Raw genomic sequence first — 13,303 nt, forward strand, 5'->3', positions numbered from 1 at the left:
GTGTGTGGTGGAGCCTTACTATTGATCGACTGACAGGGAATCAGGAGCCTGAGATGAGACCAAGGAGAAACAGGGAGGTATACAAAAAAAAAAAACTGAGATGAAGGGCCGAGTGACATGATGAGAAGAGAGGGGAAAAAATGTGCAGGGTGGGTCGTAATGTCAAAGGAACATTTTTATCCTCTGAGATGTAATACTAATGCAAAAATGTACAAAGGTGGGGTAAGGATGGTGTATTTTCTCTGCCATGCAGTATGCTAACACCACTGGCTCTGTTTATCCAGCTGGGCCAATTAGTGATAATCCTTCCTCAGAGGGAACAAACTGCTTCCATTTGTACAGTATGAAGCCATTTACTGCTCACTTCATGAACTGCAGTCATTGAGAAGTCAAAAATATTGGTTTTCTATGCACTGTGGCTGCACTTTTCATCCAACTGTGTAATGACAACTAAACATAATTGCAATCAATCATGCGTGGCTTTCATGAATGGATAGGGTTGCAGATTTACCAGCTGTGGATCAGCTGACAGCCGCCCATCATGGCTGTTATGACTTCTATCAGGCCTGTGTCATGAAAGCATACGGATGCTTCGAGCGTGGAAAAAAATCAGCCAAGCAAAACAGCTGTTTGCATTTCACCAGGCTGCATTGTTATTGACTATTTATTCTGGATTTATTAGCTAGAATTGAGCCATGAGAAGTGAAATCATGAGTTAGAGCCTCCTTTGCAGAAAATCCTCAACATTACTTTAACAATTTGTTTTATTTTACCGCAACATACAAAACGAACAATTTGCAACATAAACATATCCCCCCAGCAGCCCCCCCCCCCCCCCCAGTCATGTCACTTCCCACCCAGACAAAAAATATCAAAACAGACAATAAACAATAGCAAATGCACACATATGTAAAAATGACAACCCATCATAGCCCATCATACACGTCTCTCCCCAGCACAGAGCTTCCAAGGAGCCCTCCAGAAACCTCAAGTACCTCCCCCATTTTCCTGTAGAGACGTCGAGTATGGCAAACCATTTGTAAGACATTTTTCAAACGCCGCCACCCAAGCCATCTCACAAGCTACTTTGACATTGCCAAAAAACGACAAAAACAACATGGCAGAGTTCAATTTAATACCAAGTTGTGCCGAAATGTTACTGTAACCCACTTAACAGATTGTTAATGAAGGTGGCCCTGGGGGGGGGGGGGGGTAGAAAACTAATTGTGTAATGAAGGGTCACAGGTCTGATCCCCGTTACAGACGGCGAGCCACGTGTCCTTGAGCCAGACACTAAACTGCTACCTGCTCACCCATTCGCTCAAAGTCACTCTGGCCAACCGCGTCAGCTAAGCGCCTGAATTCTACGGGTAAATCAGTGGATGGCTTGTCTGTTCCACAAGGGAACAGCCTTGTGATCTTTATTAGTATCACTCCCTCCTAAAATCAGTATGAGAACTTGACACAGCACCTCTATCATCCACTTTGTTATTCCTCCCACATCTCATCCCGTAATCTATAATTTATAGCTTCATTTACATGCCTTTTTGTAATACACAATGGAGCCCAATACTATGATGACCTCTGCATTACACTACTACATACTTTTTAAGGGTCTTTTCACTTTAGATGGAGCTGTTTCATGCAGGTTTCTTTTTTCTTTTCTTTAAAGATTATTTTTTGAGCTTTTCCTCCTTTAATTTTTGACAGGACAGTTAAATGAGAATGGGGAAGAGCGAGTGGGGGAAGACATGCAAGAAATCGTCATAGGTCAGATTTTGTCCCTGGACCTCTGCATCGAGGCATAAACCTCTCAATACATGAGCGCCTGCTTTACCGCTGAAACAACCTGGCCATATTCATGCAGGTTTCTGGTTTATAACATAGTGTGTGTCAAAGTTCTCAGTCCTGATTAATGTAATGTAATGTAATTATATGGTTATACCAACACAAGGCTATATAATATGGTTTATGAGATTGCAGCTGACAAAAGTGCATCCAGGAGGCTTGTCTGTCCTCTTCTGCCCTCTCTGCTTCGTCCATCAGGCTTGGCTCAGCCTCCTACAGGGGACTGTCCTTGGCTCTTGGACAGAGGCACTGCATCATCACTTTTCAGCACCAGGCAGGCACACACAACACCAGCTACATTCTCTATAACATGAAGCGTTTACAAAAAAAAATTCAAAGCACTCAAAGTAAGGGAGCCTTAGAGTGGCTACGCTTTGGCTTTTAGAGTCGTAGAGAAAGGGGATCTGTTTTGAAAAGTGTAATGTTCAATTAGATTGTTTTGCCTTTAAATGTGGTATTTGCCTCCATGCAAATATTTGAGCATGCTTTCTCAGAGAGCACAACGCACACCATTTTCAGAAATGTTCCCTTGACAACCAAGTGCATCAGCTTGAGAAACAGGTTTTATCCTCTTGTCAGAAAAGATATCACGGGAGAAATTTAACACTGCAAGATGCACCATGAACTCAGCTTACATAATGCATAACATGTGTTTTCTAAACATTGTCGCTGGTGTAAAAAACAAATGACACCGTCCCATGGTTGTAAGACAACTGGGCTTTGTTCAAGTGCAGTTTCTTCTTTTGGCTGATTGCGATTGCTTGTCAATCGGTAGCCTATTCTTTCTTTCCCCTCTGTGCAAAGTTCTATAAGGCTTTTATCAGAGGAGTATGGTTGTCAATTACAAACGAAGTATGTATACTTGATGAAGGTTTTCTTGTGCAACCTTCGCACAAATCATGCAGTTTCCAAACACAATCCAGTTAACTGCATGGTTGTTCCCTCAGAGAAAAGCTAAGGGGGGGGGGGGGGGGGGGGGGGGGGGGGGGGGATATTAATGTGCACCTACGTGCTGCAGGTAGTGGGATAATTACAAGGGTATGCATCACTGAATGAATAGGTTGATTTGATTTCCTTTGTGTTTATACTGAAGATGATTTACTTAGGAGTCAAGTGAAATTAATCATGCTTCACTGTGCTTTGCCACACAAAACCAATAAAAAAATACCTTGAGACTTGCCATTGTGTTTTGAAAGGGGATGTAGATATAATGTTTTATTTGTCTCTGCGTTTGTCGTCATTGTACAGAGAGATGAGCATCAAGCAAAGAATCAAGTTTTAGGTTAACATTCAACATGTCATGATTTGCAGGTGTTGTTAACAGCGGGGGGACAAAGACAATAGACACAAACATGGATTAATTGCTTTGGTTTGGCAGCCGGGATTTAGTGTCAGCAAGTTGTGAAAAGATTGGGGAATTTACATCACCGAAGACAATTTGTACGTGAAGCATAACAGTGGAAATAGGACACATAAATCACATTAGCTGTATCCCTGAGTCTGCCATCGATTACCTACAGGAAAACAAATGGGGGCGTTAAAGCTTCCCATGCTTAAACATCCCCATCAGGGTTATAACCACCAAATGGGAAACATGAAGTGGACGGGCTAAGCTGCTCCCCATGGGGCTATTTGATAAGGGAGAGGGGAGAGGGGGGCAGGGAGAGAATACCACAAGCACCTATGCGAGAAGAGGTGCAGGTCATTTTAGCCCTGTAGCTATTGCATTTTAAACCGTCTGTAACAAGGAAGGAACATAATTGTACGCGCTATCTTTGCTATATTTGACATGACATCAAGTCAAATGTGAGACAAAGGCTTGCCAACAGCTTTTACAGAGAACTCCTGACTACAAAGCAGACCTGGATCTGGATGGAGTATTTGCATTTGATTGATCTTGTTCGCGTTCCCATGTGGGTGGGCTGCTCAACAGAGGGGAAGAGATTATCGCCACATTATCACCACAATCCGAAAAATCAATTGAGACATTTTGACATCCATTTATGCATTCAAAAACCGTATGACCAAACAAACCCATCATAAAGCAAAACAAACACTAAGAATTATCTGCCAAAACATTGAAAGTTCAAGCGATGTTATGTGTTATGTGTGCTTGCATCTCTTTACCTGAAAACACAGCGAGCATCGGCGCTTAAGATCACTGCTCAACTCCGATTTGTTTTTACATAAGTCTTCCCTAGTATAATATATTTATTTATGTGTTATTTAATTATTTCAAAATATACAAGGGGCCAGTAAAACTGTAATTTACCGGGCCAGTGGGAGAAAATGTTATGTTGACACTACATTAGGCATTAGATTATATATGCCAGGTTCACTGAATGAGGTTTTTATTTTATTTTTTATTTGTTAAAAAGAAAAGTAACTTGCTGGGACTTTAGCTATATCCATGCGGGAGCAGTGCCATAGTATTTTGTACTGACAGTTGAGTAGCATTAAGCTGTATCCATCCCTATTAATGACTAAGCTTACTATATGGTGACACAATAATCCTGCATTCTCAAGTGAAAACATACTCAAGTCAAAAGCTGATTATGTCACCAGGCAAAAAAAATGGTGTTATATTGATGCTTCGTAATTTTAGTTCTTGAGAACAAACTGTTAAAGGAGAATTCTGATCGATTTCAACACGTAGCTCTGTTGTTTGGAAATTTGGAGTGCTGACACCACAGTGGAGCCAGGAAGCAGAGCGGCCGACTGCAGCAGGTCAAAAGTTCAACGGCCCACTGTTGCTTAGTTACCTATTGACATGCACAGGCTAAAAACACGTTTATAACTTGCCCTATTGAAGCTTATTGGGTGCTAACTCTAGCAGAAGAATAACAGGGTGTAAACAGCACCGATTGGTTTAATTTTCATGGTTGTCGGTTTACATTTTTTGGTAAACATGTCATTTTACAACCTTCGCCAAAACATGAATTTGCATCAAAAACAGTGCCGGTGCTTTTATATTAAGGGCCTTCAAACTCCCAGTGGCAATTTCCTTGATTTACGGTAAGTAATGAGATAATAGTGACAGTGGAGTTAGTGCCATTTTGGGATGCTGTGTTTAAGTGAGCTAACAAGCAGCACATTTTCCTAAAAGGCTTTTGGTTAACATGTGTACTCTACACCTTGACTTAAAATACATTTTGTTGGTCTCTGCAGCCCCGCGCAGATTGACGTTAAGTGACTAAAATGAAATAGATGGTAAGGAACAAACATTAAACTGTGGACGTTCTCAGTCAATATTAATGACTGTTAATGAGTATTTCGATAAAATTAATGTTACGGGTTTCCTTTCAGAATTTTTTTATATTCATTCTTTTTTTGAATGGAGCTAAGAGAGAAAAATATAATGCATTGTCATTAAAATAAAGGTAAACAACATACTGTACTGGTGGTGTGTATGACGAGGATTTGTCTACAGTCTTATAAGACTTGAAATCGTTGAGGAATTTTCTGTTTGTGCAAGCCTCTCTGTGGTTTCCTCACTCTGATTAATTGAATACAGAGCAACTGTGATAAAGCCATTTATCCATAAAGAATATTATTATGCTCCCTTGAGGTTGCTTGTGTAAAAAAGGAAAAGGCATGGCGTTAATTAAACTGTCTGCAATAATAGCTAAAAGAGAAGATAGAAGAAAAAAAACTTTCATGTGTGTTGCCTCTTTGGCAAGGTCATTTTCCATACGGCACAATTGTTTGTTTTTTTGCTGCTGCGTAGATTTGTTGGACAAATGTTATTTTTTGTGCATGAGCTCTGAGGTGACGACCACTAAATTCAATACAAGTCCTCTGTAGATACAAAAATATATATTTTGAAAAAAAGGATAAAGAACTTTAATAATTGACATCACAAAACTAAAACCGAAATATCAGCTTCACGCGAGCAATTAATGAGCACCAGTTCACATCATTATGTCTGTTCTGAGGGCGAGTGTGAACAAGATGCTATTGTGATGCATTCTTCACGGAAAACAGCAGCACAGAACATTCAATTTATGTGTTTTTTTCATCTTTTTTTCCAAAGCACTGAGCTGGGTTGCCTCTTGATCCACATGGGCATTCTCGGGGGCAAGTTTCCCCAACTCTCCACACAGGGGACACGGCTAATTTGGAAAAGTAGATTATAAATGGCAGTAACCGTACAGCCTGGCTCACCTTTCTTACTAAGGTGGACTCCTTAGTTTGCATAACGAGGCAGAGCTGTGTGTGGGTGTGTGTGCGCATGTTTGTTTCTTTGTTTGCTGAGAATTGAGAGGTTAAACTTGATGAGATAAACTTTGCTGAGTCCATTGGGGAAATTTCATCGTGCATGCTGTTATTGTTATGAAAGTATTATCAAGTGGCAGGTATGGTCTTAAAATCTGTGTAGGCTAATACAATAGCCATTCAAACAACTCTGGTTGACTGAAGTGCAATCATTTCTGATGTAAGTTTTTGACAATAACTCTGGAACTTTATCTGGGAGCACAACACGTTAGCAGTATGTGCCATTCTGTCTCCAGAGCTGTTACAAGACGCAGCTCTTGGTAAATGGCTGCACTAATGTTGCGCCATGACTGACAGTGGCCATTAATCACTCTGTGTGTGGAGGATGGGTTTGTTTAAGAATCATTGTAGCTTTACCATTGTATGTATTCTCAAATCCATGCACAGTAGTAATGAGCTGAGGTAGATGACGAGGTTGTTAGCGAGGTTGTAAATCAACTCTGACTGGAGATCCAGAAATCTGTAGACCATCGAGGTTATCAAGTTTTATAGAGTTCCATTCTTCCCTGGGAACAGCAAGAAGAGGATTGTAAGAAGAATCAGCTGTTTATTGTGCAGCTCATGTGGAAAATAAGTTGGATGAATCATAGACCTGATACGTAAACGTGATTATAAGTGTAACCCACCAGTCTTCACCAGAACCAATTGACGGTTTACTGAGCCCTGCCCTCCTTGTTTTGGTGCTACACCTGTCAAGCCAGTCACGTACGGCACATATGAAGTTTCAACCTGTTCTCACACGCTAATTGTAAAATTTGGATGCGTGGGCAGTGGTTCTCAGCGTCACATGCGACGCAAAAAGCACCCTTCAGCATATGTATGGAACGCACCAGGCAGAGTAACAGTGCGACCGCGGCGCTGCGAGATGACGTCATATTAAGAGCAACAACGGTAGCGCGTAGAAAGGAAGACCGAATGGATGTGGATAGGTCAAACAACGTAGGACTTTCACCCAGGAGACTGGGGTTTGTGTCCCGTGTATCACATAAACTGTTATGGTTTGGGTGTTTGGTCTTGTCTTATTGTGGGAGTCTGTTTTCCTGTTTTACTTTCTTATCCTGGTTTTCTGTCTTGTCTTGTGAATGTCTTATTTTTGGTCTTGTCTTGTATACGTTCTGTTTCCTGTTTTATTGTGATAGTCTTGTTTTCTGTGCCGTCTTGTTTAGTTTTACTTCCCGCCTTAGTTGTCCCGCCCTTGGGATTGTCTGATGTCCTTCTCCTGTTTCCCAGCCCTTGTGTCACCTGCCTCTTGTTACCTTGTTACCCTCTGGGTTTAGTATTGGTGTTCCCCTTGTCCATTGTCACATCATTGTAGTTTTACTGTGTGTGTTTGGCTCCTTTGTAGATTGCTGTGTTGTTGGTCTTGCTGGTTAGTGTTCCTGTGTTTTCTGTTTTTACTTGGACTTTAGTTTTTGGTTACCTATTTTTACTTGTCTCCTGGACTCCTTTTTGTTTTTTTGTGCATTTTTGGGTTTTTCATTAAATCATCTTAATGATCCTCAGTTTCCGCTGCTGCATGTTCGCCATGGTCCGCCATTCACCAACCTTCTGTAACATAAACATACGTTTTTATAGCCCCACCCATGATCTTTTCCTAAAGCTAACTGTCCCGTTCTTGTGCCGCGTGTCAATCAGTACGTCCTGATTTAGAGTGTCAAAAATGAAGTCAAGACAACAGTCCCAACGCCAAAGGTGACATTTAGCAGAATAACAAATGCCAAAAAAAACACTTTTAGCATGAGTAACAAACGCCAAAGGCACATGATCAAGCATCCCTTATGAAAGTTGTTGGAAACAAGAACTCTATAAAAGAGGTTTAATGGCTACAAACATGCTACAAGACTTAGGCTAAAGCTGCACGTCCCAGGCTAAATGTCAGCGTCCTCAAGTTGATGACAACTAAAAATGAAGAACCAGTATTATACTTGTACTGCAGTGTAGCTAGTCCTTGTTATAAGTAATGGGCCTGACATTTTCAACAGCCTATTTGAAACCCTTTTTCCCAGCATTTGGTGATTACAAATTTTGAACAAATGCAAACAAAAGAGGTAAAAAATAGCAGTGAGATCCCTCTGTAAGATTTGTGCAGAACGTTTGGTGTTTCTCAATTTGGTGCCTCTAAATATTATATTCTTTAACTACTCAACACACTCATTGCAAATCAAACACATGGTGTTTGGAGATGGTGGTATAATAAACCAGTATACTGTACTTGCTGGTCCAGGCAGGGCCAGGGCACAGTCACTGGTGAAGAATTAACATTGGGGAAAATGTGCTTCCTTATCACTTGCATTCTATGCAAGCGAAAGAACGAGTAACACGTCTACTCATGGTGCCAAAGCAAATTAGCATTTTCGCATTGCATGTAGTTTGACTCAAACTAAATCTTTACTCAGCAGACATACATCGTCTTGAAGCTGAAATCAATCCACACCACCTGCAGGGTTCACTGAGATGAACCCAGGTGGGAGGCTTCATGGTGAACTTCATTTCATTTAAAGGGGCATTAGGGTAACCTGTACTCTAGCTTGTGATTTTTTTAATTTTTTTAAACTATGAAGTCATATTTTCACAATAGAAAGTAAGCTAGCTAACTAGGACAGAAATGCAACAGAAACAAGGAGATGATATATCACCATGTGAAATACTGAAGACATATTTCTTTCATGTGTTTTTTTGGCTCAAGACATGAAATGTGCTCGCTGGCTCATACTGTAGCACCATCCTCCGTGGTTAAGCAGGGGAAGATGCTAGATGTGGGGGGGGAGGGGGGCAGGGAGATTGGGAGTGCTTTGAAATCCCAACGGGCAGAGAGATTTGGTTCCGAAACAGAGTAGTTGGTGAGTTTTCCGAAAGCCAATAATTTGGGTTGTGATTCCTGCGAGGGAGAAGGGAGAGAGGGAATTTAGAAGTGTGTGTTCCAAAAAGGAGTAAGATTTGAGAGCCTCAGTATCTACAATCATTGGGTCTCAATCAGAAGCTATTCAGTTCCGCAGTGTTACTGATGTTAATTAACAACATTTGGAAATCCATGTAGATGTAATAAGGTCATCCGTGTGATATGACATATGAAAGTTGCACCTGATGCACCTTTTCAAAGGACAGCAAAATTGAAAAGAATACTTTAACTCTGAATCTGTTCCAGCCAGTGGAATAGGTTCAAAATAAGACAATATGAACTGGGACACTGCACCAATGGAGATTCATAAGTAAACCATTTAATTGGGCAATGACTTGCTCATGCTGCATGAATCACTTTAGTGAAAATGTGCCACAGCTACTCAAAACAATGTATTTGGGTCAGTCAGCACTCACAGTCCTGTGAGAGGCAGAGGGACGCCACCCAAAAGCTTGAGTACTCTGAGGCGTCCATAAACATAACTAGTGTGTTTTTTGGATGCGATGCAGCGCCAGCGCTTATTTAAATGAATTGAAAATGAGACGGAAGCTGGGCCAATGCAGTGATTTTGACCACCCATCACAATCACCATTGTCTCGTGCCAGAGGCATTTTGTGCTGGCTAGATAAGGGGACATGAGATAGATACACATGGAACGAAAGAAGAAGGACCAGTTGGACTGAGAGATAGCCTGTTAGGAGAAACCTGCTTTGAGTAAGGTGAGATAAAACTACATTAGTGACAACAAGAAGAAGAATTACTCACAAATACATTTCTGCTTCAGCTGTTTTTGCAAGACAAGGGTGCTATTGTTTCAGCTTGTTTGTGTCTGAGTTTTGCAAGAGGTATGTAGTCTTGCTTCATAAGGGGGGAGGTGAAGGAAATGTGCAGGAGAAGCCAGTCATCAGAGCAGTATTCAAACCTCGTTTTAGCCCGAAAGATGCAAAAGGGAGGGAGGGTGGAATTGGTCTGCCCTACATTTTTGGGTTTCTAATGCTCAACATGATGCCAAAGGGGAGCCTAGGCTAGTGTGCCCTGCAGTTAATACAGAAACCATTTCCTTTTTTCATGATCCTTCCTGCTCCACAAATAACCTCATTTCCGTCTCATTTCATCGGGAAAAAAAAGCTTCATGAGATATGAGTTTGCTTCAGTATTTGGGTCTCCCCAGGACACCGTTCATCTCGCTGACACTTTATCCGGCCTTTTTTTGTTGTTGCATCAACTGGCCTCACGGGAAGGAGCCTCACGCCCCACCCAACAGACAGCAGCTCTTTTTGTCTGGCTAGATGCTTTCACGTATTGTTTTCAATGACTGAGTTGTTAGAAAAAAATCAGCATGAAAAGCGCCTTTCCTCTGCTTTCATCCTGGCTCTTAGAAAGAGAGCATAGAGAGGTGTGTGTTTGCTGCTCAGGCAGAAAGAGAGAGCACTGAATACATTTATTCAGAGCTCTTGTTTCTCTGCGCAGAGCAAGGAGTCAGAAATAGCTTTGAGACACTGTATGCTTTATATTGAGTGTTTCACTTATACAGTTGCCCTTTAATCTATAGCAAGAGATTTTCAGGTATCTCATAAAGTTTGTGCAGTTTGACATCTGCTGTAGCACTTATGTTACAAATTCCGGAAACAGCTTCTTGTGTTCTTCTTGTGAGCAGCAACGTCAATTAGTTTGGCACAAGTGTCTTATGAAAGCTAACACCCTCACGAGTGAGGGTGGAGTGATAAATTCACTGAAATTTTGGAGTCAAAACTTTCCCTTCTTGTTAGGCCTGATCTATAATGGGCCCACCTCTGCTCTGAAGGACTCTTGCCAAGAGTAAAAGTGCATTAAGCGTATCTATAGTAAATCACACGACTTCAGAGTGGCTTTCAGCACTTCCTCACCATCTGCTAATTCTCTAAAGTGTTGGATGAGGGAACCAACGGCGTTAAAACTGGTGTATGTAATGTAATCGCTTTTCATTTCACCCAATTAAACACCCAACTGGTTGTGACACTACATATCCACTCACATCTTTTGACACTCTTGGGTGTTTTCTTTTTTTTTTGGGGGGGGGGGGGTTAAAAAGGGAGATTAGTTTATGGAGGAAATCTGTTAAAACTTAAAAACATCTCTGTGCTCGACCTCATCCCCGCCACCTTTTAGGTTCATAATAACAAGAAGCTCAGATTCATTTCACTTCTACAACTTAACTTCCAGCGTTTGCCAGAGTCCTCTACATAGTTCTTTGCTCACCATCAGTGGACATTTTAAGCTACTCTTCATCGGGTTATCAACCATGACCCATAATCAGGATATCATAGTATTAACATCATGGGATACGGTTCTGGGGCCAAAGATTAACATAAAAGTTATGAGAAGATTTTAAAACAGAAAATCTTTTTGTGAAACCACTTTTTCCTCAAAATCGTCAACTGAATTGCATCTAAAGTAACAAAAATATGGCTTGCAGGGGCATTTTCTTGCTTGACAGATTACACCGCCAATAATTTTGTGTAAACACTTAAAGATCCTGTTTAATGCTCGCAAACGGCCAGTGTTACAACTCTCTTAAAAAGAAACAAGCTGTTCAAATTGTTTTAGCAGATATACATTAAGCTTGTAGTATGAATCAGAAACCACAGAACCAGTTCTCAGCTGTTCATACAGGAATAAAAGTAAAGCGCAATGCAGGGTTTCTTCCAGTATGTAGGTGAGCGGAGGTCATTGTGGACATTATTAATGCTGGCCAGCTGGTCAACATTACCTTTAAACTAAATTCAACTCAAATGCATGTGTGTGCAGCAGCTGGTGATTATCAAACGTAAGCTGACTGGATGAGGGATTTTGTTTGCCCTGACATTGTGACCTTCTGCTCCGATCAATGACTGCAAAGTGAGGGTCATCAATCAATCAATCAATCAATCAATCAATCAATCAATCACCTTCTGAGCTGAATTAGACAGATCCGTCTCTATGAAATATGTGGCCTTTCCTGTCCACTCCAATTTTATGAAAGTATAATACATTCTTTTGACATCTATGTAAAGGCCAACTTTTTTGTGTTTTTATTAAAAACAAACATGCCATCCTACTGCTGCTATGAATCACTCCCATCCCTCTTGTTTCATTAAATTTCTTCCTCAGTGTCTGGAGGATCCGACAGTGTGGTTAAGCCAGTGGTTCCCCTTCAGAAGTCAGACATTAAGTATTTGAATGACAATAATTATGCAGCATTTATGTGAGTGGCCTGCCAGAATTAATCCTCGCTCTTACAAGACTCTAAATGCAGAGTCAGATTAAGGCCATACAAATCTTCGCAGATGGGGGGTGAAAATTGACTGTGTTCACTGACAATAACTGTAAGGAGGTAAGTAGTTCATGGGAGTACATCCAATTCGGCATAACTCTGGGGACATTGCAGCATGCTCAGCTGAAGCGGCCCTTCTCTACACATTGGCAAAACATATTGGGGGAAAAAATGACTTATTTTGATTAACACCCCATAGAGTATCGTTCAATGTTTCCCATAGAATCTGCACTTAAGAAATATGGAAACAATTTACTGCACGTCCGACTCATGCATAAGCAATTAGATGAAAACATAAAACACAAACATCAGCAATACCTCTAAGTAAAGGGTAATTAATCTAGAAGTCATTCAGAACAGCATGACCTAAATGCATATTGATCATTCGAATTCAAAAAGTGCATATTTAAAAAAAGAAAAGCTGTAAAGGTGAGGAAAAACAGTGAAAACATTTTTTACTTGACGGCACTGGGGCATAGCAGGAAGTCTAGTGGACTGGACTGCTGTAATTATGAGCCCAAGTCCAATTTAAACCCGACAATTTTTTAACCCTTGTGTTGTCTTCCTATCAAAATTGAAAATCAACTCTTTTGACGCTTTTTATCAATGTGTTTAACTTTTTACGTTTTCAACACTACATAACACTAACTTATTAACTTTAGTTTTACAGTTATTTTTGGAATTTATGGTCAACACACCTCATTCATAGGGAATCATACCTAATGGCTGAGTTAGAAAAGCAGAAATTAGGAATTATTTATATTAAAATGAAAGGAATGTATGTTGATGGATAATCACAGACTGGAATATGTCAAGTTTTACTCAATACTATTTCAAAAGCACTTCAATTTGTTTTTCAATTCCTATAAATTGAATAAGACGCCCCAAAATGAATGAAAGTAGAGATTTGTACTGCCAAAGAACGTTGTGTGGAATCAGTCATGTTATTTTGGGTAGTTAAAAAAAACATTGAAAAATCTTAAAACGGG

At 40.6% G+C, this 13,303-nt stretch overlaps 1 protein-coding gene across 1 annotated transcript in view; it reads right to left on the reverse strand.

Moving 5' to 3' along the window:
* The window catches only part of LOC117960766 (transmembrane protein 121), a 14,949-nt gene extending 3,144 nt beyond the window's left edge, over positions 1–11,805 (reverse strand). Inside the window, exon 1 of the mRNA XM_034898919.1 lies at positions 11,790–11,805. The gene's annotated coding sequence lies outside the window, so the exon portion shown is untranslated. The remainder of the gene's footprint in view (positions 1–11,789) is intronic.
* Between the last annotated feature and the right edge of the window lie 1,498 nt (positions 11,806–13,303).

Source organism: Etheostoma cragini, chromosome 17 (assembly GCF_013103735.1).
Source record: "Etheostoma cragini isolate CJK2018 chromosome 17, CSU_Ecrag_1.0, whole genome shotgun sequence".
Taxonomy (NCBI): Eukaryota; Metazoa; Chordata; class Actinopteri; order Perciformes; family Percidae; genus Etheostoma; species Etheostoma cragini.